We start from the raw sequence: 24,502 nt of genomic DNA, 5'->3' as shown, positions 1-24,502 counted from the left end.
AAGTGGGTTGGAAGAGACCTTGAAGATCATTTCGGTCCAACCCCCCTGCCATGGGCAGGGACAATTTTCTCTAGGTCACATCACTCAAGTGTGACACCTCATTAGAGAAACAAGCCCCTGTGTGGTAGAAGTTCTACTACCTCAGAGTGTTGCAATGTTATAAAAGGGAGAGACTTTGTTAATGTTCTTCTGAAAACATAATGCACAGGAGTTTTCTATCAGAAAGCTACAGTGATGGCAAATAAGAATATGTTCTGCTTTCATATTGTGAACTTGTAAAAAAGGATGCCAAAGAAAGACTTTCCCTGTAACATGGAACTCATTGTTCCATATAAAATACTACAGATAAATAAAAAGTGTAGAGGGATTTAAAAAGTCATGGAAGAATTAGATTTGGAAATGCAGCTACAGACTGTCCTCTCTGGAAGCCTTTAAGGTATTGATTGTTGGAAAATGGAATCAAGATGGAGTAAATTAAATATTCCTGCAGGTTGCTCTAGTTATACTCTGTCCCCCAGTTTCCCCTGCTAGCAATGGTCTTCATCCAGGGGTGCAGGTGATGCTTTGGCAGGTGCAGGGTTGGACTCAAACATTGGACATTAAAGAAAGGGCTGCATTGCCCCATATACAAAAATTAGGTCTGGATGGCAATGACTTGAGAACTGTAACCATAGTTGTGGCACGTATTTTGTGGACTTTAACCCACAGAAGTTTTAAATGAGTTTTAAATATTTTCATGATTTATAAAACAATTAATTTGGTAGTGACCAGGTGATCTGTTGAATTAATTTATAAATCTCAGGACTTGAATAATAACTTTTTTTCTTTCTGCTAAAATAAACACTTTACAGGGTTTGCAGAATGCTTGTGTTTATTGTTAAAACTTCTCTTTTTTTGTAAACATGGTCAATAATCTCTGTGGTGTTAAAATTCTTAGCTTTTACTGTTGATAACATTTGCTCACAAAATATATTTATTGCTCTATCTATCGAATTTTTTAGTTAGTAAAATTATGATGATCATAGTCGCAGGAGAAGAACTTCGCTGCTTGAGGAAACACACTGTTCACCATAAGTGTCACAATCTGGCATTATTTTTTGAAGATGTTCTCAAAATAGTTTGTTTTATGATTGTTAGGAAAAAGAAAAAGACCACAACAACAAAGGAAATGTGTTTATAGTGTGAATAAATTATGCTTTTTCAGTCTGCACAGCCCCCTGAGAATTTGTACTGCAAGATGAGTGTGTGTGGCACCATGTGTATTTGCATATATTGAAGGTGTTTTTCATTTCTACAATGTAATAAGGCATGGACTGGTGCAGGAAGAGGACGTCTCGTTCTACAATCTGCTCTGCTACAGGAAGAGCTCAAGGACAACAAAAATAAATTCAAATGCTCTCAGTTCTGTTCAATAATGATATTTTGCAGGACAGTCAAGTTTCCCACAGAGTAAATACGATCCATATTATGTAAATACGGTCCTGTGTGCATTCGTTTAATTTAACGTTACGATCAGAATAGCACATTTCACACGTGGGAATGCAAAGCCCAGCAAGGGAGCAAATTAACTGCCCGCAAATTGTTTGCTAACGATGAAGTTTTCCAAAAGAAATCTCCAAGGTATATCTTTACCAAGGGCACAGTATTAGAGCTCTACTACCACATGTTTCCATTTGAACAGATGGTAGTGAAAAGTTTGGCTTCAATGTGTTATTAGTTAACAGGAAAAAAGTCTTACTGATAGAGATCAAGGGTACTGTTTAAATTTACTTAGAGAAATGGTGTTTCGTAATCCATTCGTACTTGAAATTAATAATTGCTTTATAATTACTTTTAAGTGGATAGGACCTCAAAAGCCCAGTGTTTTTGTGCTCTAGAAATAGAATCTTATTTGCTTTTGTGATAGTCTCTTTAATATGTCAAGAGAGGCTTTAATTCAGGTGTATCTGCTGTTGAAATGGGACTAGTTGTAACACCATTTCTGTAATTTCATTTCTAAAAATTCAGAGAAAGCAACAGCTTTATAAATCCTGTGATTTTAAGAAACAAGAAATCTTTGCTTCTTAATGGTACGGTTTGCATTAAGTGACTAAAAAGTAAAGCAAAGCACAAGTTTACATTATCCTTGTTAGTTATCTGTGCTTTAACACAGACTGTTGTGTACTGGGATTCTTGTACCCAGAACAGTGACCCCTGACTGAGAGTCTGAGACTCAGCTCGAGAAACACAATCCACCCCCACCCTCTGCTTGACCAGGACGTGTTCTCTGCATGGCAGGTTCATTCCTCGGTCCTCCCTGTCAGATGCATAATGCTTCCCAGTGACAGGCAGGATTGAGTTAAGTCACTTCAGAGCATCTGAGAGTCTTGTCTGAAGTTAGTGGGACCACTCATATGGACATAGTTAGCCATGTGTATCAGTGTCTGAAGGACAAGGCTGAGGGCTGCTGGCTAAGCTTGCCATTTCACATTAAAATAGTTGTGGAAAGATGTATTGAGTCAAATGTATTCATTCTATGTGCATAGACTTAGGTTAAAATAATCTGTAGTTAAATAGGAGCACTGAATAGTACTGTGTACGTGTCAGAGAGAAAAGTTTGCAACAAACATGAAGTAGAAATTTTAGTGCATTTCAGTTTTGCACAATGGTCAAAATAACAAGTGAACACGCATGGAGTAGGCAAATGAATCACATTTTGTTCCATATGAAATTTCCCTTTTTCCACGTGCAAATTTCCATAATTCCCTTTTTTTAGAAAAATAGATTGAATTTTAAGAAATTCATTCATTTCTTAATGTCATTCAAGATGAAAGCTATTGTAATCACCTAAATATCTTCAGAGTTCAAGTGTTTTAAAAATTAACAATACATAAAAGTAATATATCCCTTTTTTTTACATGCCAAGCTTTAGTACTATGGCAAAGCAGAAATCCTGTTGAAACCCAGTATAAAAAATGAAAATATACTTTTTTCTAGTATGGGAAAATGTTGTTGTTGAACTACTTTCAGGAGAAAGAAAAACAAAAGATTTTTTTTTTATTTAAGACATTTTACGTAGATTAATTATAGCTGTGATTTAAAATTCTTTTCCAGCCACACTGAGCGATAATGCTTCTTTTTTTGTTACTTCTTTTTTTTTTTTTTTTCCCTTGAAGATGATTTTCTTTTGATAGAAAACAAGAATGTAATAAAAGTACAGCTCCAATACTAAGAGAAATCCTCATGGTCTTGTGTGTGATTTAACGCAACAATAGTTCCAAATACTAATAAAAATTCTCAGCTGGCATTTTACTCCTCAAAATACTTTTACAGTCTGGTTTTGGCCATCTCCTGTAGGAGATGCTGGGAACATGATGTCATAGTCTCCTGAAAAAAAAGAGAAAAAGACAAGTTTCACATATAAAGAGCACACAGAAGATAAGTTCAGTGTAAGACTTGTAATCCCTTTACTCCACACTGTTAATCCTTTTCTAAAACTTTTCTGGGTTTTAGGAAGCCACACATCAGGAAGAACATTCAGCCATTAGACAGTGTCCAGCACGGAGATCTGAGGTCTAGAAAATGTGACCTTGGAGGAGAGATTGAGAGAAGAGGGTTTGTTTAGTCTAGAGAAGAGAAGATGAAGGGGAGACATGATAACAGTGTCCAAATATGTACAATTGTGCTTCAAAGAATTGGGTAACAATTTGTTCTCTTTGTCCATTTAGGACAGTGCAAGAAATAGTGGTCTTGAAATGAAGCAAGACAGAAGTATGAAAGAAAACCCCCCATATTTGTTGACCATGAAAGTTTTGAGAGCCAAGAATACTAGCAGAAAAGTAGGTAAACCAAAGTAAGAAATCTTTAATCTTCCAGATCTAAGATTTTCATCAAAGATCATTTTCCTACTGAAGCCGAGCTATCAAGACAACAGGAGGAGAATCCCAGGTGTAAAAAATGTGAGTAATTTCAGAAGGTACTTGTTGGAGCAGAACCTTTTGGTCATTTCAGGTAGCCAGTCAAGCTCTTGCTGAGCTGTAGCCTGGAACAAAGGCTGTTTTCACACATGTGACACACATAATACAGGTCTGGAACATTATGCTAATTCTGCAGGCAATACTCTCAATACTCTCAATATTTCTTGAGGTCGGGTCCATTCCCTATAAAGAGGAACCTTGCGTCTTTTGAGCCATGAATACCTGGTGTATCTAAGATGTCCATGCAGGAATAGCAGATGTAGCCCCACATCTAAAGGAAATTTCATTTCTTCTGGGATGCAGCTTAAGGCCAGGTGTAATTGGTAAAACTTTTATGGAAATAAAAACCAAACTAATCAAGATCCTATGGCCAGGATCTTAAGGATTTGTCAGCTGGAAAAAGTCTATAAAAATAGGGTTAAAAGCATTCAAAGTTTGGAAATCATGCTTTTTAACAACACTGAAGAAGCTGAAACAATTAAATTGGAGTGCGGGCTATGACTGTGAAGTATTTCCAAAGACTCTGATTTTTAAAAAGGAACAACTTATCAAATATTTTTTTATATTGAACTCAAGTTCACAGTGGAAAGTTAAGAGACATTTTTGACGGTGAAAATAATTATCCAGGTACAATTTAAATAAAGATATGTTAAAATATTTTACCTTTTACAAATCTGATAAGCTCAGAATAGCACGTTCAAAAAATATACTGTGCCTAAAACAGAAATTATGAACTGGAAGAGAACTGAGTTTTTGGTCTATGTAATGCACAAGGCTAAATGAAATTAAACCAGCAGGCAGGGCCACAGCTGAAATAATGATCCTTGGCTGATAATAAAATTTGAAATAATCCTCCTGCCTTCTGTATGTTTGCTGTAGCTGAAAATATCAACAGCAACAAATAATCTAAAATCACTGTGGTAGATGTTGACAAGCCTCTTGGCATAAATATATGAACTTGTGAATTATCACCTCTCACATTAATTCAACCTCTTTTCCAACATTCTGCCTACTTACCTATGACAGCACCAACTTCAGGGAAAGGTCAGTTTGGGTAAATTTTGTATGCATGTGGATGGGCTTGATCATCTTTTCTCCTCCAGATTAAAGTTTCAAAATTCCAGGCCTTCGTATGCTTAAGCACAAGAACCCTGATGTAAGTAATAGGAGTTTTCAGAGGGCTCACAGAGTTACCCAGGGCAAGATCCAGTCTGAGGCTGAGGTGCCACTCTGTTTGTAGAGCAGTCAGGGGCTTGAGGGTCCCTTATTGCTTGTGGAGGGTAGGATTGCATCCCACACCATTAGAAATGCCTTGTGACAACCTCCAAGTCTACCATTCAAATTCTCTGTCAGCTCCATGAGGTATCTGCCAGCCTGGACTAGGTCACATGTGCTGAGTACTTAAGAAAACTTGCAAATGTTAAATTCTATTTATTTGTGGTTAGGCAGCTGAATTTTGCTCTTGCAAAAGTGTAAAAATATCATACGTTCAAATTAATGACAAATGATAAGCAATTAAACTGAAATATGAATTTTTAAACTTCCCATTGTCATCTAAGTTTAGTGCTTTAGTCATTTTTATTCTCCTTGTGAGACAGAGGGCGATTCTTATTCTCCATTTACAGGAAAATAAAAAACATGAGCAAAACAATTCCTCAGTGGGAAGTCTCTAGTAAAACAGAAAATCCAGCCTTAGCCTTCCATTCTCTGGCAGTGAAGAAATATTGCATACTTCAACTGCATAATAGTAAATTTATTATAAATTTAGTCTAAAATGACTGCTTTTATGGAAAAAAATTCAACTAAATTGACATAGCTAAAAATGTCTTTGACTGTCATATGGAAAACGTATGACAGAGAAATAAGGCTTTCTAGTCTCAGATCTTTCATACCTTTCAGTTCTTCAAGCTATCTGCCAGGTTTCAATGCAGAAATATTAAGGATATTTTCACATAAACTTAACACAAACATCACATTAGTGCTGATCTATTCTCATATAGGCAGTGTCTCTCCAGACATCAATTTTCTCCTACTGTTATGTCACAAATCTTCATTTATTGTTTAGAAGAAGTGCAAGAATAAAGGATAGGATGTGAACATGCAAAAAGTTGTTTTTCTTCTCTCTGTCTTCTTTTCTTTATCCATGCTACAAAGATTTTGATAACGCACTTCCTCAGTACAGTTTTTTGATAACTGGAGGACCTCTGCTACATCAGAGCTCTAAGATACCCTGTCCTGGATAGTGAGAGCAGATAGTTTTTCAGAATCCTGAAGTCCAAAGGAAGTAAGAACTAAAAGAAGATATATGAGTTACTTTATATATAAAAAAAATCCAGCTGAAATAGTGTACAATGCACTGAAATCTTTTAATAACTCGCAGCAAAAATGACAAAATAAAAAAAAAATCCAAACCATCTTGTAAAACACTAAAATGAAGCTTCTGTGTTATTACTTTTACACATATTTTTAAAACAAACAGCAGCTACAGAAATATTTTGTATTTAATTCCAGCATGTTTTCATTCATTCTTCCACCCTGGCTTGATGTCCTATGCTTTATAGCCTGGAGAAATGAAAAATTAAGATACTGATCCTGGAATTTCAATTGGATTAATTTATCTTTAAAGTCATGTGTTTTTTTCATGGGTTTCTGGACAGAAAGTAAAAACTTTAAGTTGCATCACAGTGTTGTGGTTGCTGTTCAGTCCCTTGGGTAGACAAGACCAGCCAAGACTGAGACTGTGAGCTGGAGACTGTTGTGTCCACAGGGACTGAGATGGAGTGAGTCTGGGAGAAGGGAGCAAAAGGCTTGCTCTAAATAGAGGCCACAGCACAAAGCAGTGCCCAGGCAACGTGTTCCAGATGAGACTGGGCTCCAGAGCAACTTCTGATAATACAGAAGTTGTTTGGAAAACCATGGAAATGAATGGAGAATTTGGCATGTGAGGATTCTCTAGTGTATTTAATTTTTTGGGGGGTCATAATATGTTGATTTCATTCTTCCCTTAATGTATTCTATAACACCATTCACCTGCCATGGCCTGCTGTACAATTAACCAAATATCTGTGATAGCCTTCTGACTCCTATAGCCACTTGCTGAGCTGTAGCAGATAGCCACAATAACAGTAGAATAACATAGTCTAGGTGGAACAGATTGTCTTTTAAAATTTATATTTTATAGCCTCAGGAAATTGCTGTAAACTATTGCACGTTGGAAAAAGAATAGGGGTTTCTATTTAAAGCTGCCTTTACAAACAGCTCCTTGACTTGCTGTGTAGATTTTGCAATCACATGGATGGGACTGGATGGAACTTATTATTTTTAGTAGAATCAGAGAAAACCTGCAAAGCTGGCAGACTAGGTGGGCTGTCCTGATGGCTTCCTGATCTCAAGGCGTGTGTGGATATCTCAGAGCTTACACAGCTGTAACGTTCTTTCACACACTCTGGCTGGACTACCACATATGTTGCCACAAAATGTTAAGACATCAAGACTCAAATGTTCTTTTGTTCCCTTTTTCCTCCCTGTGTATGTTTTACTCAGTAGCTTTGTTTATTTTTTTTAAATATTTCCTTTTTGTTTGAATTTCTTGGCAAAGGCCTCCTTGTGTTTTTATAACTGTAATCTTCTTTTGGTCCCTCTGCCAGCTATATTACCCAAGATTAGACACAAGTGTGTTTCAAGGGCTTCAGTTCCTCATGGTGTTAACAGGAAATCAAAAATAGCTTTTCATTTGCCTAAGTCTAGTTTATTCAATTCAGATATAATGTTAAAGAACAAAAAATACATTATAGTATTGCTTCCCCTTTTTGTCTGCCTTCTCTCAATAAATAGAAAAGGTCATTTGAAGTTGAAGAAATTCTGCAAAAAGCAGATAGCTGTCTTTGGTATAAAATAATTTATATGGGTTTCTTTATACGGCAGGGAAATGGCTACTGTAGAGCCGAAAAAATTCCCTCAAAATGCCATTTCTGAACCAGAATCAGCTGCCTTAACAGCTACTGGTGTTTCATTATGAATGTAGCAGTAGAAGCCTGGTTTTTGAGCAGATAACAGGAATGCTGTTCCTGTTCCAGCTCGGATTGTCCTATGAGACAATCATCAACTTCCAGGTGCTCCTGGAACATTTGTAAAAATGTTACAAGGTGGCTTCTGTTGGGAAAGAGTAAATATTAATCTATTAATCAGGTCAAATGAATTAAAAAAATGTACATCATGTTCAACATTTCCATGTAGTTATGTTCAACATTTACGAATAGGTAGTGTTGCTCATTGGGAGGGAGCAGAGTTTGTCTCTTTTTATGGAAATCAGAATTCCTAAATAGTTAATCTGTAGACATTTTTCAAAAAGCTGCATTTCTAAGCTTGTGTAATTTTTAAAATTTTGTTTTACTAGCAGGCTGAGAGGTGTTGGCTTGTCAGAAGCCTCCTTCAAAGAGCTAAATACCAACACCTCCTGAACCAACAATAAGACATGTTTTACTAGTAGTGATGAAATATCTTCTATAAACACTCCCTACCTTACTGACCATCCTTTCTCAGTATTGATTCACCACTGAAATATTTGTGTCACTAGAGTTCAAGTACATGAAACCAAACTGTTCAGTGCTTGGAGTTGTATGAGTGCCACTAAAAGCAGCATGCACTTCAGCAGTTAGTGAATTAAATAAGCAAAAGCATGCTAATGGTCTCTGGGAGACCAGCACAGCTGACCTTAGAGAGAGAATGATAATAAAATGAAGAATACAAACAAGAGATAGAACCATGGGCCTTTTATGGGTCAGATCAATAGAGCATGCAGGGATCCAGAGCTACATGTTGTCATTGTCAGACCATCAAAAGAAATGTATTTTCTGTTTCTTTAGGGTTGTGCTATCAGAAACTACTTTGAATAATTTTCCTGAAATATTTGCAAGATCTGCTCTACATTGTATTTCTTCTCAATTCAGCAGCTGGTAAGAACTGTAGAAAATTTTAACAACATCTCTTAAAGCCAGAAAATGTTCCACCATTGTGGGAAGTTTTGTTTTTATTGCACAGGAGCCACAAGTTGACCAATGAAACATGAAATGAAAATAAATTATACGGAATTAGTTTTATTGACAGGATATTTTAGATTTGACTGGAATTTGACTCTTACCTGGAATTATTTAATATAGTGTTTCATTATAAGGACTAAAATGACTGGTGAGCAAAATGTGTTATCTTTAGATAACAGATATTTGAAACTGAAGAATATTATATTCAGGATACAAGTCAGCAATATTTAATTATGATTTCCCTTTAAAATTTCCCTTACATTTACCTAGAGGATCATAATAAGAAAATGTATGAAAGAATAATTAGGATGGGAATTTGTTTTTCCTCTTAATGTGCCTACATAAACCAAGGCCCTTCCACATAAATTGCATTTCAGCTTTTTCCTTTTATGTATACTGCACCTCATGGTGGAGAATAAGAATGTGAACAACATTTTAGACCCTCAAAAAGTAGTGAAGCCAACTATGCCCTTTTGGAAGTTTTTCGTTAGTTTGAATAACATATTTTCTCCTGTGCTGTGAATATATTGCAGGAGTATGTGTAAAACTATTACCCACTCTCTCAGGCTTTATAAACCAAAGAAAGACTTGGGACAAAGCTGGGAAAGAAAAAAAGTTTACCTCTTTCAAAATATGAAAGTATCCTGGGATGTTTTGTCTTGACAAGGGCAGATGTTGGCAGCCAAGTTATTTAACCCTGGCACCATTTCACTGAGTACTTGTTTTCAATGACATGAGAGGAGGAAAGAATCCTTGATGTTGTTGAATTCTGGACTTCGTATTTAAAAAATAATTATACTTAGGGTAGTGTAAAAAAATAAAAAGTAATGGTGAACAGGAGAAGTTACTTATTAGGGAACACCAGGAAAAATAAAAGAAGTGAGGAACTTTCCTCCCTCCCACTCTAGAAAGCATTAAAATCATGTGTCCCATTACCATTTATCCAGAAAGATAATTTTACTGTCAAGAAAATTGTCCTGTGAATGATGGTCGATGTAGCATGCTTGGATCACAGTTTGTGCATCACTCAGTAGAATGAAATTATGACAGCAGTAGGGTAGTATCGTGATATTTCCATGGTTTTAATCTGTGTCAATGAACTTTCAAAGAGGTTTTAGATATTTTTTTCTATTTCTTACTCAATCATGTAAATTTACCATGTTTTTCTAATGGACAAGTGCAAGTTAGAAAGGTAAGATCAGGAGCAAGCTTGTTGGTGCTTGACTTATTCAGCCCTACGTTGGCTAATTGACAAGTAAAGCATTTGTTCTTAGGAATGTCACCTGCATATGATAGCTGACAAATTCTAGGAAGAAAAAGAAGAAAAGGAAAATAAAAAGAAGGTATTCCAAAGCTACTGATAGTTAAATGCAGAAAACTTGCACCTTTACAGACAGACAGTAATATTTATATTTTAAATGTTAATCTAAATATAAAATATCAATACACCTATATCAATAAAAATATTATAGATTACAATAAATATGTCATATTAATAATACTTTAATTTAAAATTTTAATTTGAATATTGACAGTCTACATTTTAAATTTTGTTTTGAATATATAGTTGAAATTTAATAAATATTTAATTATTTAAAGTATCTAAAATTTAATCAAATTTTAAAGAAGGCAATAAATTTAGTTTTCTGAAACTGGAAAAGTTAAGTATGACTGCTGCGAGCAATTGCCAGTCTTTATCCCTAGCTAGCTTGGCTAACACTTCTGTAAGTTTATCTCCTATGTCATTTTCTTTTACACAGATACTTAGTTCAATCTCTTCCTCACTCTTCCACCTTCTTAATTTTCTAGCCTCTAATGTACAATCTTATTGGAGGGGTTTTCACCTTCAAAATGTTGTGGACCAAAAATACACACTTGGCTTTTTTTCTTGCAGAATAAAATCAAGGAATACAAAAGTCCTGTCAGTATCTTTTTCTTACTTCTGTGGCCACTGACATGAAACACGTGTAAGTCAAGGAATTGTTGCTCAGAGCTTACAGGAGGTATCTCACAGTGTGTCTTCCCATATATATTCCTGTATGTTTTATACCTATTGCTGATTTAGTTACTGATATATTACAGCATCATGCTGCCACAAAGGGAATTGGCCCCAGGGTTATTTAAAGCTAAACCCAAAAATGCTGGAGTTTAGATGGAAAACTCACTGGCACTCACAGCAATTAGAATCTTGCACAGCGTGGAGAGCAGACAGTTTGAGTGACACTCCTACCAGTGCACATTCCTTTACTTACACTTGATTTATGACTCAGTCACATCCTAGCACAAACCTCCATATATGCTCTTTACAACACCTCCTCTATCTAGCCTGGTGTTTTCAGCAGACATTAACCATATCTACATTCCCCTTTTGCACCTGCAATTAGAAAGCTAAAGAAATCCCTGTAATGAAAGCACTGCTGTGGCTGAGAGACACACCAAGCAGGTGTGCCCACAAAATAAACAAAAAAATTTTACTTGTGTTTACCTTAGTTGCCCACTAGCAACAGTTACACAATGTTTTGGCTACTTGAGTTTTGAGAAGGAATGTAAAAATACTAGGAAATGAGAGAAATTAAGGTCTTTTCAAGAATAAATCTCTCTCTTTAAAAGCCATAATTCAACAATCACTTCTACACAACAAAGATACAATAACACAGTTTTCTAAACAGAGTAACAGTAAGAAGAACTGCTGGAGGGGCTGACTTTTCCTTTAACTACTGTTCTTTAAAAGTGATTCCATTCAACAATGTACAAGGTCGACAAGTCAATGCAAGACCACCCTGCTTGGGGATTTGCTCTCAACACAGACTTGTGTCAAATCCCTCAGCTGAGAAATGTCAACCAGCACCTTTCATATTTATGGTGACTCATAAACAGGAAACTCAGCCCTGTCCACGACACTGGAGCTTTTTCATATCTTAGATCCTTTTACGAAGGAAAAAGAAAAGGGTAAGAAAGAAAAAAAAAAAGAGTGAAAATAAAAAGAAACTTCTTAAAACAAAACAAAGAACTTAGCAGGACATTTAAAGCAGCTGCCTTCTATTTTACGTGCCAAAACAAATATTGCCAAATTAGTAAGGCATATTGAACAAATTATAAGCTAAATGCAAATTTATCGACTGAAATTCAATGGTAGAGTACCCAAAGAGCTTGCAATGGTATAGTTCATCTTTTTAAGTAGGTGTTTTGGTTGGCCAGTTGCTGTAGAGTGACGTGGGAACAGTAATATAAAAGAGAACATTTCTGTTACACCCAAGATGAACAGTTTGTTTTAGAAAGTTCAAGTAAACATTTTCTAACATACATTCACTAGTTTCAGAGTGTCTTTTGCTACCAAGAGGGAGATAAAAACTGGTTTTAAAAGTCTTTTACAAAAATAAAACATTTCAGAAATGGTAATGTCAGCATGATAAATTATCCAACAAAATTTTTGGTGGAGTTTCTCATTTCAAAATAATGAGAAAGTCTTGTTTCTCTTCTCTTGTACACTTATAAGGACACACATGGCTTTTTTTGCCTCGGATGTGATTTAACGTTATATAATTATAAGATCCGATATATACATACATATAATATCTTCCCCCAATTTTCAGGGGCATATAGCCAGTCTTATGAAGTAAATCTAGTGCCTGGGCAGTTCATACACATGACAACTCAAGAACCATTATTGTTATTGTACTGTTCACTTTTCAATAAGTAAATTTCAATGTTACAGGGAAAAAAATATTTTTCATTTGGAAAGCCAAAGCTCAGAATTTTGCTTTAGGTCTGTCCAACCCAGACTTTCTTCAGTTTTGGCACTACTAGTTTGTTGGCTTGACACAAAACATTCATTTTTAAATTAAATGTTTACGGTCTCCCTTTGATAAATCTGATAATACATTGCGGGAAACATGCTGTGGCCTAAAGGTCTGATCCACATGTTAAAACCAGATTTTTTTTTTAAGCAAAATTCTTGAATGGATCAAAAGGGTTCTGGGAATGATACCGTTGATGTGGAAACCGTTTGGAGTACCTGGCATACCTCTTTGTTCAACACCAAACTGAAAGCAATGAGTTTCAAAGACGTCAATTTATTTTTCAAAAAAGTGTGTCAGAACATCAGAATATGATAGTGATCAATTAGTGACTCACAGTGAGTTGGAGCCTCACTGTGAGTGAACAATTTCAATGTTTAAAATTTTAACACTAAATTCAAGGTGAAATAGTATGAAATCTTAAATTTTTTCTTGGAACCAAACTCTATTTTTGTCCTGTTGCAATTTTTCCCTTTATAGCTAAGAGTTTCCAGCTACTAATCACATCTTTACAGTTTAAGGAAGTTATACTGAAATAATTTTCATTACAAAACTAAAAAGCAAAATAACAAGACCTCTCCCCAGCCTTTTTCCTTTCTACCAAACAAAAAAAGAGAATATCCCATTGCAGCCCAAAGCGTTTCAATCATCTTTTTAAAAATAACATAGTCAATTCCTGCATTTCCATTCTGTAGGGGCAGCTGCCATTGGCCTCATCTGTAATCATTGCCTCATTGTGGCCCCAGCTATGCAGGGCTGGGGTGTGGGAGCAGAATGTTTGAGATCAAGAGGCACCTGCTCCTGATACATGAGGATTTCAGCTTCAGATTTGCTCTCTTTTGCTCAAATGTATACTTTGGTTGAGCATCTACAGATTTGCAACAGAAAATGGCCCCGGCAGAATCCAAGGAGAGATCGCTGCTTTGATTATCAGCAAGAACATTTGGCAAAATATGTGCAACACAATTAAGAAAAAACAAAGTTGTGAAGTTTACTGTTTGAGTCAGCCCAGTTCAAAACAAACAAACTTTGTCCAGAAAAATGTTATTGGTTTCCTTGGCTATAGAGCCCTTCTGGAAGAGAAAGATTCCCACAAAAATCCCAGTGCAATTTGAAATTCTGACGCACTTCGGGGCTTAGATTTTCCTCACAGAACACTGAAAACACGTTTTTTCACATTAATTTAAGATCAGAGTGGATATTTTACCAAAAGCTGACTTTCTGTGCTCTAGAGAGGCCTGCACATTTCCTGATTTGTCATGAAGCTTTGGCTGGGGTGAAAACCAGAATATTTCTCTATGCTGAAAGCTTAGGTGAGTCTTGACAAAGCTGAGACACAGAAAAGAGAGAAAATAAAAGCTGCTCCAGGAGTTTTCTCGTAACTTAAAATGAGACAAAACCCTACTCCCAGACTGGGCCAAGAGGGTGACTTTGCATCACCACAGGTTTACAGCCCACAGTGACTTTTAGGATATAATCTCTAGCCCACTGCTCCTGTGGAGGGAGATACCTTTCTCCCCATCTCATGAGGCCAGTCTTGCAAGACAAAATACCAAATTGTTTTTCTTTCTCAGATTTATACATGTTTATCTCTTTTAAAATTCATCTGAAGTAAAATAGATCCAGCTTTCTCTCAAATAATGCAAAACATATGGGAACAGGGTTGTGTAAGTCACAAGTTGACAAGAACCAAAGCCCTTCGATGATTTTCTCAGACCCACATGATATGCTCGAATCTGACAGACCTGTTATGTGAGCAAATACTTGTAGTCTGCCAGCCAGCTTTGTAGCAGCTTCACAGCACAGACAGAGTTATTCTTCTTGCTCTTCACACTGAGTTGTGTTACAACATTTTGGAGGACAGAAATGGCTCAATCTCATCTGGTGTCGTAACACTTTTGCTGTGAAACCAGCTCCACTTGCTTCTGAAAAGCTAATGTCTGTAGAGGATCTACATCAAACTCACTTGTTCGCAGGAACAAGCCCTCAAAACTTTCTAACATCTATGTTCCCTAATGCTGAATTGATTGATAAATGTTGTATTGCAAAGGCAATTCAGCATATATTAATCAACTACTGATTACAGAGGCAACCGTTCCAGAAGCAACCATTGCTTGGATAAACGTGGAGAAGACATTTCTCCTTTTTTGAAATTTTTGCTCATATGTGAATTATAATTAAGAAAATGCACAAATTAGAAAATTTAGAAAATTCCTCCACACTGACAGCTACTGTTTTCAGCTGCTTTCTGCCTTGTAGGCAAAAACATTTTCTGTAAGAGTTTACCAGTGCGGGACACCCTTCATATTCACCATTGAATTTGGCAACTGGGGTTGCTGGAGATGTTTACTTCACCATGGCTTAGATGTGCCTCTGCAGTGGTTTAACCCCAGCCTCACACAGTCTCTCACTCACTCCCCAAAGGTGGATTAGGGGAGAGATTCTAAAGGTTGAGAGTGAGAAATCTTGTGGGTTGAGATAGTTTAATAGGGAAAGCAAAAGCTACTTGCACAAGAGAAACAAGGAATCCATGCAACACTGCGCAACCAGGTGTTCAGCCATCCCCAGGAAAGCAGGGCTCCTTCACGAATAACAGTGACTTAGAAAGACAAATTCCACCACTCTGAACATCCCCCACTTCCTTCTTCCCTCAGCTTGATATGTTCAACTTGATGCCGTACGGTCTGGGATAACCCATAGGACAGATGGGGTCATCTGTCCTGGCTGTGTCCCCTCCCAGATACTTGCTCGCCTATTTCTGGTGGGGTGCAGTGAGGAGTAGAAAAGGCCTTAACTCCATGTGAGGCCTTCTCAGCAATAACAGAAACATCTCTGTGTTATCAGCACTGTTTCCAGCACAATTCCAAAACAGCCCTGGTATACCAGCTGCTACGAAGAAAATTAACTGTACCCCAGCAAACACCAGCACAGGCCCACAGGGGTTGCAGCCCACCAGGCCATCCTTCTGATGCCAGGCTGTGCTGTGTCACCTGCTGTTCTGTACATCTCACACACAGGTGTCAGGCAGGAAAAGCTGTATTTAGGAATCACACACGTGGTGTTCAGATACTGGAAGAGCTGAAAGCTTGTGTCTGGCAGAGGCCATCAACACCTACACTAGAGCACACGTACCTTCCAGATTCCAGAATGCTGCTCAGAGGGGCTGAATGTACTCAGCCCTCCAAAAGCTGCAGGACACTGCGTCCAGGACTTTGCTTCCACAAGCTCAACATCATCAGAGCTGCAGGCCATCCTGACTTCATGGCATGGAGCAGATGGATGTGACCTGTGTGCTGCCTGGAGGGGAGCTCCCAGGCAGGAAACACCATGGGTGTGACAAAGCTGGAGCTGGAAGCAGTTAGAAATGTCATGGTATACAAGTAGCTCAAACTATGCAACAGCATAAGTTCTACATGTGCCACAGGCAGAGCAGAGCCAATTACATCTTATCAGTCTCAGACTGCTGTATTGTCCCCTTCACTTTTGGTCATTGATCTAGTGGGACCAGTGCATATTAAGACACATTTTCACATTCTTTCTTTTTTTTTCTTAAGTAAAAGTATTTCAAAGAACCCCTTCCCATCCGTAATATCATATGGTTCTATTTTACTTAATTGTTACTCTACATAAAAAGACTGGAGATAAAAGTTATTTCTGCAAAGTCACAGCTGTATTGCCAGCTGCATTACTAGCAAAAGCAGTTATTGTAACATGATTTTTTTCTTTTTTATATTCTTGATGTATAGCTTAGATTTATATTGTCTACATTCATTTGTGTAAACTGCAATGATTTAGTACCAGCTATCTGTATCAGAGTCACCAATTTAATGAAAATGTATTTGCGTACTATGCTTCCTAAAGCCATATGGAGAAATATCCCTCAATGCACATATATACAGCTTTGGGAAGACAATAAAGGATAATCAAAGACAAAATGTGGCTACTTGGTCTTTTGAAAGAAAAGAAAAAAAGTTAGAACTGTATCTATTCCTCCATCTCCCATATTAGCAAGTGCCAATTTTTAACAAAGTGTAATTGTGTTAGGTACAATTTGAAGAATATACTGTATTCTTTAAAATACTTGAGGATTAGTCTCTTCAGCTAGAGGGACAATCTATCTATTGTCTCCAAAGCTCACAGTCTTGTTTTATCTTAGAGGAAGTTTATTCCTAGATAGAGATCTTCATAACACAGAGTTGAGAATAGAGACATTGACAGTTACTGGATATAGTTTATTGCTTCTTTTTAAAAGACTATTTAGTAGCAGGAGTGAATATTTGAGTCAGCAGAGACATGCATTTGCTCCCCTCAGCTAATCTGTCAAGTTTTGCTTATTTACAGATCTTAGGAGCTTCTTTCTAACATTTGGCTATAGCCAATACTTTGTCTGATGGTTAAGTCTCCACATGCTTTTTGGAAAGGACTCAGTTTAAACTTTAACTTTTATAGTTACACAGGACATTTAAAATCCTTGCACATTGTGGTTTGTATGCTGAAAGTTGCACAGAACAGAGAGGATAACTGGCACCAAAAAATTCAAGACACATTCAAAAACCTGTTCTTGTGCCAATACATCCCTGAAGTTTTCAGAAATCCCTTTGTGGTACTTCACTGGCAGTCCCAGTGCTTTCTCTGACTCTAAAATAATCTCTCCACTTAGAATATCATCAAAACAGTTACAATTTCTAATTAGACATTTAAGCTGTTATTTTGTTGTTTTCTATGAAACTTTCAGTTTTTAGAAGAATTACAGTGGATGTCTGTTATTTTTTTAATTGACTAGCCAAATGGATGTTACCAGAAGTAAATAAATAGAATTGCTGAAGTGCCTTTCTTTCCTAGACAACACGCCTCTCTTTTTTTCATGGCCACTAGAAAGAAAATCTTGAAATTCTTGTGAAAAAAGCATTTTAGTTCTGTTTTCTAAGATGATTGGTGACTTCTTGAACACATTTGTATGTCTGGAAATAAATTAATTTGAAAAAAATCGGTGATGTTATCCCTTATTCCTGATTAGTATTCATTTTTTATCAAGGTTGACTAATTTAATTTATTAAACAAGAATAGGTTGGGGAACTTTATGGTTTCAAATCAACATAACTCTTTTATCACCTCACTTTTCAGAGTCTCAGGACAACCTGAAGAATCAAAGCACTTCACATGCAGTTTCCTCTAATGCAACGAACTGCTCTGAAGGCTCCCAGCTCCAGCCATAGTCAGAACTGAGCTCTGTTACTCTCTGATGAAATTACTTTAATTATGTCAGTTGACAGTTTCCTACTAGCACAGACAAAGCTTATGGAATGAGAACCAAAAAGAGGGCAGGTTTAACTGTGCCTCTGCCTCTAAATCAAAACTTTTTACCATCCCTGAGCTTCCACCACTTTCTGCTTCTAATCCCAAACCCCCAGTGACCTTTCCTGTTCCAAAGCAGCATATCTGCCACAGACCCTCCTGGGTCCCAATCAGACATCCCTGCACTGCTGCCAGCCCAGGTCCCTGCCAGCTGACACTTCTTGTTGCTATCCACATCCACCCTCCTCCTTTCTGCTACATGTGCTCCGAAATCCAAACCCCCAAAGTGCTGCACACTCCAATGGGCAACCAGCAGCTGCTTCTGCCAGCCACAGGCCCTTTTCTACATTGCTGACAGATTTGGAGGAATGTACCTAGACATAGGATGGAAGTAAGTAAGACTGAGATGGGCACCATGGGGACAGGTGAAACCCTACAGCAATTGCCTGTCAGTACTACACAAGTACCTCTGAATAGCAGATAAGAAGTATCCCTTCTTCCTGCAAGCATATTCAAAGTGACGATTTTTTTGCAGTTTCCCACATTTTTTTTAGAAATGACACTTCCAGTAAACTGCTGAAAATGTTCATCTGTCTTCAATAAAAAAGAGACTTAATTAGCACATCTTCCCCTCTGTTGAATAAGAAAAAAAGGCAAAGGCAGGAGGAAGAGATTAATTGTGGTGCCATATGAATCATAACTAGCCTAATATGCAAAGCCTGAAATAATGTTAAAGCTTGAAAGAAACGATGTATAAATGGAAAAGTCATCCCCCGTGTTTAACAGCAAACAGTAGATACACCATGTTCTGATGCAGAAGAGCAGCTTTCCAGTGGAATTACTCCAGATTTACAGTGCGGTGGCTGAAATGAGAAACTGTCCCACAGAGCATATGTAACTGGAGAAGTAATATGATATTCACTTTCCTTGGATCATCTTGTTCAAGCTCTGCTTCCTGTGTTTCAAGCCCTGCTTGAACTGCTACCCACGGCTGGCAGACAGTAAGATTGTGTTAAGTGCTGTGCAAACATATAGTGAAACGTAGGCCCATACCTGGAGTTTGAAATAGGAGGAGGTGAATTTGTTAATGACAGGATGAAAAGAATGTTTTTTACTTTTAGGCCAACCATTATGATGTTGTTTGAGGTTGTTATGGAAGAGAAGCTGATTGAAGAGGATCCTGATATGTCCTCATATGTGTGGATGCTTCTTCCACACTAAAGTAGCAAGAATAAAGCCTAAAGTTGATTTTGGTAAAATTGGACTGGGAGATGGTGTAGGTGGGGATCATTTAGGACAGAAAAAATATGCTCTTTGGGGGTTAAAGCGCTGTTGTCATCATCAGCTGATGTTGGAACATGAGCCACAGTGGATGGGTAACCACATTGGTCACAGGCTCCCAACCCCACAGCTGAGTGGCATGAAGATGGACCTGGCAAGTGACGTTATGTTATCAGGGAAAGATGAAGAAATAAAAGAGGAGCAGGACATGAAAGACAATAGGTTGAAGTTTTAAAAAAGGAAATAACCAACAAAATGATTTTGGAACACTCTTCTGAAAGTTTTCTTTTAAGTAAAAAGGGATAGATTTATATCAAAACTACAGAAGGAAAAGGAACAGAAACTAGAAGGTCCTATTTTGTATTGACATCCAACTTATTTTGATTCTGCCAAAAGCCCTTTCAGAACAGAATGAAATACAAGTTAGTTATCTGAAATATCTCTAAATGAATTCATGACAGAAACAGATTTATTGTAAGCTGAGAAGCAGGGTGAATTAATACATTTAAAGTTATTGGTGTTCTACCAGAAGCTACAAGCTTTAAAATATTCAATATGGGCAAATGCTGCATCCAGAAAAAATTCCAGCTCAGCTATGACTGCTGTTTCACAGTAAGTAGATAGTGCCAAGCTGCTTTCTGTAGAAACTAAAAATAAGCCTAGGCATGTTATGTGGGGATTTCTGCTTTAGACATATCAAATTTAATCTCACACTGGGCTCTTTTTGGGTGCTTTGAAAAATGTCCTAAAATTTGAGTTCACGCAGATGAAAACAGAGCAAGAGAAGGTTGTGTGGGTTACTAATAAAAGTACAAAGGCTGAAACTCTGTCTCAGTTTATTTAAACAACCCTCTCTTCATTGTCATGTGTTCCAAGGACACTGTGATGTTCTCAGAAGAGAGGTTAATTCTCTGCCTCAGTGTAAGTTGAGCAGTAGCACTCATGGTTTTATTTGTAGCTTGTGGCAACGCCAGTTTAACTGAGAAGCAATCTGAGTTGTGTGTAGTAATGGGGGGAAAAATTAGGGCTTTTTATCTAAAAAAACCCCCCAAACACATATTACCTCCTTTCAAATATTCCTCTGCATCTACTGTCAGAGTATGTCCCATTTCACTGCATGAGTGACATCGTGCCTGTATCCTGGGAATGTTATCCTTCATAGTTATCCGTGTGCAGCACTCCAGTGTCAAATCCACTCAATAGTCATTTTCATTTAATCTAAAACTTTCAGAAATTATTAGCAGCTATATCTTACCTCCATTTATGCCATTCAGTGACTGCCAATATTTTAGACAACCATTAGTGATTTTATCAGAGTTGCCCATGTTAGATATTTGATACAATTTTTCTTTTTATTAAAAAGCACTTGAAGAAAGAACAGCCTTGACTTGTATGCATGTCAATGCAATGTCCCCCATTCAAAGTGGGTCCTTATTTTCTGGTCTAGAGTAAATGTTGAAAAATGCTATACAATAACATCTGTTATTACACAATGGTTCTCTATTTGCTTCCAAGGAGCTTCCAACCCAGCCTTGCGTAACTTTTTTCTTCACATAAAACAATGAGAGCGTATGTTGGCCTGTAAAAGACAGTATGGCCTCAAGTAATAAATACCTCTCAAAGACACCCAGCACAAAACCTCATTGTTAGAGCAATTTTGACTGAGAAGTTGCACCCTGGCTCAGTCCAATAAGGTCTCTTGATGCTGAAAGATTTAAATTGTCTCAGATTTAAAAAGAATTCACTTATCAGGCAAGTGAGTCAAGACAGACACAGGCAATTTATGAGGTTTGAGAGGACAGGTGCAGGGCTGGCTGTTCACTGAAAGCGTGGAGCTGATCCTGGGTTTGCATCCCCACTCCTGCTAAAATATCATCCTGTCCTAAGGGGAGTGCTCTTTGCTCAGTTTGCACAGACTAGTTTTGGAGCTTGAGTGCCAATATGATCATATGCTCTTTTCTTTCCAAATAACACATGATGCAGAGTTTATTGCCAGAGCAGTTGTAACTGGTTTTTTAACCACCAAAAATGTGATAAGTGGTGGTATGAAAGTGAAAAGGGAAAAAAAAAAAAAAAGCATTTTGATTTCTTTCAGAGTTTTCATTTATCAATTAATATTTAAAGAGGAAAACCTCATTTGCCTTTTCAGGAACTCATACAGGCTTACATATTTTTTTGTGGGTAGAGACTTGTGACCAGTGTCAGCACACATCGCTGTGTCCAAAAGAGCCTGTTGCTGCAATATTCTCTGTAAAGAATTTGTTACTATTGTTAGTTGCTTAACATCTGAAATTAGATGCCTTCTGGATAATACATAGAAATAATGAGAGCCAGATGGGTTCCATTTGGCCAAATATAGATGTTTACATCTAAACTGTAAGTCCTTGTAAGTTCTCACCGTATTCAGTGGAAAGAAAAAGGGCACTTCCAGACTTTGATTTATCCCAGTTTAAGTTAGATACCAAGAACTAGTCATCTGAATAGCCATTTTCATAGTTCCTGCTTCTCCCCACAGATTTCACCCACAGATTTCACCCACAGATTCCAAAGGGGGTTTAGTGAAGGTAGGGAGCCCTACCCCTCTTACCACAAAAAAAATGTGATACCTAAAGGAGTTGCTATAGTCCTATCAGAAATCTGTCTATAACTCTTAAATAGACTACAATCAAAAATATGAAAGGAAGAAGAAAAGAGGTGGGACACATTTATGTACTTGACTGGTTTATGTTTGGCAGTGTACAAAAACTCACACATCTAAACAAGGTCCATCACATCCTCAGGTAACAAAAATTAAGCATGAAGCTAAATTTTGTCATAGGATTGATATTGATGTAACGCTATTGATATACCAAAGGGCAAAAAGCACTAAAATTCAGTACAGAGGAAGCCTTGACACTATCATAGTGAATACTGTCATACTGATAATACCTGTCCGCCCTCCCACTCTCTCTGTTAATGACGATTGGTGTATTTCCATACATGCTTTGTATGGAAAAAACAGTTGCCATCTGTGGTTCTTCCTTCCTCCAGGTGGGAGTAATGGGCTAACACAGATTGTTGTTGATTAAGACCATCAGTCCTCTGTCAACGATTTTAATGAGGAACAGAAAAAAAAGGGAGATCTTTTTGGTCTTTTTATTTTTTTGTAATGAATGACCCAAAAAGAATACTATGTAATATTACTCAACTCCAAAGTGAGTAATTCCAGTGGTTTGACAAGAGCATCCTAGTCCAACTTTCAGGGGATGGCGTCTTAGCCAAAATAAGTGGTAAGCTCCAAAGCAATTCAGACTTTCACTAAACATTCGAAGGAGTTAGATCATTAAGAAATTTTTGGGTTTTTTTTACTTTTGCAAATGTCAATGCACTCCTTACTCACCTGTAGGACCACACCTAGCTGAAACAAACTGCTGCAATTCTTTGCTGTTTTATCTTTTGCCTGTAGCACATGATGTGCCACAGCACATACAGAAGAAAAGTACGTTTACTGTTCTGATCTATTCTGTGTCTTATGAAGCCTTGACTTCATAAATGAAAACAACAGTCACGCTGATTATGTCATTCCAAGTGTACTACAAATACCATACTAACATAAAAGAAACCCTTCTGTGAAAACTGAGCTTGACATCTGAAGTGAAAGGGACATCAACAATTGATGATCCCCATAATAGTAGGACTTTTTCTGATGAAGTCAAGCTCTAACAGAATGATAAAATAGCGAGAATAAGAGTTATAATCTAATATTTAAAAACAATCATGATCATCAGTCAAATATCATAAAAAGAAGGCTGATGAGAACAAAGAAAGATGACAAAAGTGACTGAGGGCCAGGGAGTTTCAGATATGGCAGAAAGTTGTCATGGTGTTGTTTCTTCTGCAGATGTGTTATTCTCCCGTGTTTCCTACCAAAGAATCATAGAAAGGGTTGGAAAGATCATCTAGCTCCAACCCATTGCCATGGGCAGGGACACCTTCCACCAGAGCAGGTTGCTCAGAGCCTCATCCAGCCTGGCCTTGAGCACTTCCAGAGATGGGGCATCCACAGCTTCTCTGTGCAATCTGTTCCAGGGCCTCACCACTCTCTCAGTAAGGAATTGTTACCTATCATTTAATCTGAATAGCTCCTCTTTAATTTAAAGCCATTTCCCCTTGTCCAATCATTGTCCGTATATGTAAAATGTCACTCTCCTTTCTTATAAGCCCTTTTTAAATACTGAAAAGCCTCACTAATAAGTGAGTCTAAGAAGTTCCTTTACAAAGTCTGTGATTGGTTTGCTTTAGTGGTCATGGTTCATCTAGAGCTAGCATGTAGAGTGATTATAAGGATGGAAGTCTGAAGACCCTGTGCATATGTTACAGAGATATTCAAATAGTGGTAGGAGATGTGGCAGCAAAAGAAAGCATTAGATCTCCATGGTCTGTGGTGTGTGTGCTTCAGGCACAATCTCTTTTCTTGCCCACAAACCCTGGCTGTGGCCCTGCTAATCACTTCTCTCCTGTCAATTGCAACTTTTCCCCTTGCGAAATAATATTTCCTAAAAATGAAGGAAAGGCCAAAGATTTGGTGCCATGGAGGGCAGAAAGAGACGAGAGAGATCTGACCTGAAATTAAGTTGGTTTTGAAAAAGATAGAATCCAAAGACTGAGCTACACTCAATAATTTGATGATCATTCAACTATCAAATCTGTAATTCTGTGGCACCAGAGTTTATCTTGTGAGGATCAGCTACATACTCCAGAGATGGGGAAGTATCATAAGATATATTCAATACTCTAAACATAACAGACTTCTAACTAGGGAATTGGCCAACTGACCCTTTGAACCTCTGCAGGTCATTGCTTCCTTGAGGAAGTTAGTGTGAGAAAGGTTTCCTGCAAAATGAAAATACAATGGAGTTATGTTTTGTCAAAGAGCAGTTTGATGGGACTTTTCTTATTAAAAGAAAAAAAGGGGGGGCTGTTATTTCCAATTCATTCTTTTGTTCAGCAAAAGATTGATTTCATATGATTTAAAGAAAGAGACTGTCTCCTTAGAGAGGTCCAGAAGCATTACTGGAAAAGAACACCACAGAAGGAAGGCCCTGTCACAATAAAGGACACCCTGAAGTTCTTTTGTACTGGAGAATCTCCACAA

The sequence above is a fragment of the Chamaea fasciata genome, unplaced genomic scaffold (genome assembly GCF_029207755.1).
Source record: "Chamaea fasciata isolate MVZ Bird 193981 ecotype frontalis unplaced genomic scaffold, bChaFas1.0.hap1 SCAF_3, whole genome shotgun sequence".
NCBI classification, from domain to species: domain Eukaryota; kingdom Metazoa; phylum Chordata; class Aves; order Passeriformes; family Sylviidae; genus Chamaea; species Chamaea fasciata.
This window is presented reverse-complemented; position numbering follows the sequence as displayed.